The sequence below is a fragment of the Phocoena sinus genome, chromosome 18 (assembly GCF_008692025.1).
Source record: "Phocoena sinus isolate mPhoSin1 chromosome 18, mPhoSin1.pri, whole genome shotgun sequence".
Lineage (NCBI taxonomy): Eukaryota > Metazoa > Chordata > Mammalia > Artiodactyla > Phocoenidae > Phocoena > Phocoena sinus.
In genome coordinates, this window is record NC_045780.1 from 17,112,137 (window position 1) to 17,116,173 (window position 4,037).

Genomic DNA, 4,037 nt, shown 5'->3' on the forward strand with positions numbered 1-4,037 from the left:
TCAGACTGACAGAATAGCTCAGAAGACCTAGTCCTACTTTTAAAGCAGCAAGCAGATCCTAGAAAGCCTTACAAACTGATGCAAAAGACACATAACAGTTAAGTGTAGTATCCGAAGAGGTAACACTTAAAACAGTTAAGTGTGGTATCCGAAGAGGTAACACTTAAAACGAGATATAAAGGATGAAAAAAGGAGTGGGCCAGGCAAAGAAGGGTGATAAATGCAAAAGTCTGAAGATAAGGGAGAGCACTGTGGTCTGGCACATCAGAAATAGTAAGTAGTTCCATCAGGCTGGAAAGCATATGGGCTTGGGAGCCAGTGGATAGAGAAAAGACTGTGGTAAAACATTAGGTTACATAGATTTGAAGGAATCAATTCATGAAGAATCTTACATGCCTTTTATGTTCTATGTCTGTGGTTTGTTACTGCAGCTGCCCGTTAGAATCACCAGGGAAGCGGGCGTCGGAACTAAGCGGCGGAGTCTGCTCCGAGGGTCCTGAGCCAACAGCTTCTTCGCGGGCCCCGCCGCCGCCGACCCCCACTCCTCGTTGGAGAGAAGATGGTGGGCCAGAACAGCGCCATCGCTGTTTCCATCGGGTATTGCATTTACTTCGACCGCAAGAGACGGAGTGACCCCAACTTCAAGAACAGAGTGCGAGAACGAGGAAAGAAACAGAAGCTTGCCAAGGAGAGAGCTGGACTTTCCAAATTACCTGACCTTAAAGATGGTGAAGCCGTTCAGAAATTCTTCCTCGAAGAAATACGGCTTGGTGAAGAGTTACTAGCTCAAGGTGAATATGAGAAGGGTGTGGACCATCTGACAAATGCAATTGCTGTGTGTGGACATCCACAGCAGTTACTGTAAGTATTGCAGCAAACTCTTCCACCACCAGTGTTCCAGATGCTTCTGACTAAGCTCCCAACAATTAGTCAGAGAATTGTAAGTGCTCAGAGCTTGGCTGAAGATGATGTGGAATGAGAAACAAATGTCAACATAATAGTCTCAATTAAAAAATATTTTTAAAATCTGAACTTGGAAGATGATCAGCTCTGGGGGAGTAAGGGCAAATACGCTTGTTATGGACTGTCCTGCACTGAAATCTACCAAAGTTAATTTTTACTTTGTGTAGATCCATTTGTCGTTTTATTTATTTTTCCCAGTGAAAAGTGTATTTTGATAGAGAGGTTTTCATTTTATAAATACACTCTCAGTTACTGAAATATGGATTTTGTTTATTCCTAAAACGTGCAATTAGAAGATACATATATAACATCACATTACTTACAGTAAAATGACCCAGTGCTCAGTTTTGAAAGGCCAAAAAAAGTGTAGAAGGAAACTGAAGGAAGCACTTTTTTTTTTAACCTAGTACAGTTTGCTATACATCAGAAAATTGGATGGAAACTTGATTGTGTATCAAAACTGAGCATTAAAAGTTTTAAGAGATCATTTCTTTCCATTTAATCTCTTAAATATGTATAATGTGCTGCTGTGCTACAATAACTTCACCCCCACTGTTGAACTGTTCTGTTTAAATCAGTGGGCCTAATGTGTTCCAGATATTTATCTCCTTGTATTTTAGATATGTGTAGTTGCAAATAGCACCAGGAATTAGATCTATGTACACCCTTAATCTAGCTGAGTAAACTTCGCCAGTTAATGTCTGCCCACAGTTATAAAATGAGGGAATTTGTCTGCTAATTCAGCTTCTAATTCCTTTGGTTCTGCTCAGCATTTTCAAATCCCTTTTTCTGAGGGATATATCTGTTTGGGCAACCAGCCCTTGCATTTTTTAATACGCTGAATTTTGTATGCTTGCCTTAGTATTTCTGAACTGATTTTTTTTTTAAGGTATAACTTGTGTTGATTTTCACTGAAATCATGGTCTGTCACTACTTTTGTAAATTAATCTGAAATTTAACTTTCAAGGTAACTGGGACAATATGCCTGTAAAAGTGTGTGTTCCCCTTTGCTTTTATCGTCAGTGTACCTCCTAAATCCCCTTCCAGCCTGATTCACTTATCTTGTTATGAGAATAAGGTGTAACTTTGTGGCTGAAGACTTGCAAAGGATGAAGATAATGGGACCTTTTATTCTCAAGATAGTGACATCATTTGCAGCCACAGATTCAATATCAGGCCTGAGAATAAAGATCCTTGGTACTTAAAAAAAAAAAAAAGAGAGAATCACCTGGGAAGTTTTTGAAAACTACTGATGGAGTACTGCATCCCAAAATAACTATCTAGACTGCTCAGGGTCCACCCTCCTATTGAGATAATATAAAACTGGACAAAATATATTTTAAAAATGTGTTTGAGCATCTGAAACTACCAAGAGAGTAAGAATTTGGAGGGCCAAGATCCAGATGAGAAGGAAATCCAAGAGTTGTGATCTGACATTTGGGGCAACTTTTTCCCTCAAGAGGATTGACAGCCTATTTCAAAATCAGTGCCTGAGAGATTGAAAAGTTGGGGAGTTTCCAGTAGTTTCACAGGAGTGGGGGTTGGGGTCGGTGAAAATTGGAGTTCAAAGCCTACCAAGGTGGATTGGACCTGGTATATACCCTCGGACTTCATTTGGGACCCTCAAAATTTACACACTAGGAATAAGTATGGCCTGGAAATAAATCAGACTTCATAAGATTTGGAGCCTCGATTTGATCATCTCATTCCCTAATTGGATTATGGTGATCTTATCCTAGTCTAGTTGTCTTTTAGAAACAAAAATAAATTCTCTCTGGTCAAAATAACATTATAATATAAGCCAGAAACTTAAAGTATGTCTACCGTGCCCCATACACAATGTCCAACACTCAATCAAAAGTAACAAGGCATACAAAAAATGCAAATCTTGACTGAAAACCAAGAAAAAAAAATCAGACACTATAAACAGACTCACAAAATAGTTATTATTAAGTCCACGTTTGGAATAGACATAGACTTTTAATAACTATTGTTAATATTTTTGAGGAATTAAATAACAAGTGGGAGAGTTTCAGAAAGAATAGAAATTATTACAAATATGAAAATGGAACTAAATGGAAAAAACAGTAACTGCAATTAAGATATCAATGGATAGCCTTAACAGAAGACTTAAAACACAGTTAGTAAAAAATAGGAGAAAATATCTAGATGGAGGTGTAGAGAGACAGAAGTAGACAAAATAGATAAAAGAACCTAATACAAGGTTAACAAGTCTAAAATTCAGGTAACTTGAGTCCCAGAAGTAGAAAAGAAAATGTCTTGGAAGAAGTAATATTTGAAGAGATAATGGTTGTAAATTTTTTTTTAAATGATGAAAGACACCAAGCCGTTGGTACAAGAAGTTCAACTAAGCCCAAGCAGGATAAATACACAAATCACATATAAGCACATAATAATAAAACTTCTGAAAACCAAAGACAAAAAACAAACTCTTAAACAGGTACAGAAAAAAATGACATATTACCTTCAAAGGAGAAATAATAAAACTGATTGTTGACTTTTCACAATGTAAAGATTAAAAGCCAATAACCAATGGAATAATATCTTCAAAGTTCTTGAAGAAAATAACAGTCAATTTATAAATTATGTATTTTGTGAAAATATTCTTCAAAAATTAAAAGATTCTACTTGTAAGAACCTTGTAATAGGTTATGTCAGACCGATGCTCCTGTGACAATGAGATGCCACTACAAACCTATTAGAATATCTAAAATTTAAAAACTGACCAAAATGAATGTTAGTTAGCAAGGATAAAGAGTAACTAGATGTAAGGCCAGAAACTATCAAACTCTTAGAGGAAAACATAGGAAGAACACTCTATGACATAAATCACAGCAAGATCCTTTCTGACCCACCTCCTAGAGAAATGGAAATAAAAACAAAAATAAACAAATGGGACCTAATGAAACTTCAAAGCTTTTGCACAGCAAAGGAAACCATAATCAAGACCAAAAGACAGGGGAAGATGGCGGAAGAGTAAGACGTGGAGATCACCTTCCTCCTCACGGATACACCAGAAATACATCTACACGTGGAACAACTCCTACAGAACA

At 37.1% G+C, this 4,037-nt stretch overlaps 1 pseudogene; it reads left to right on the top strand.

The window, feature by feature from the left end:
* Nucleotides 1–559: 559 nt before the first annotated feature.
* LOC116743110 lies at nucleotides 560–979 on the top strand (annotated as a pseudogene).
* Nucleotides 980–4,037: the final 3,058 nt, after the last annotated feature.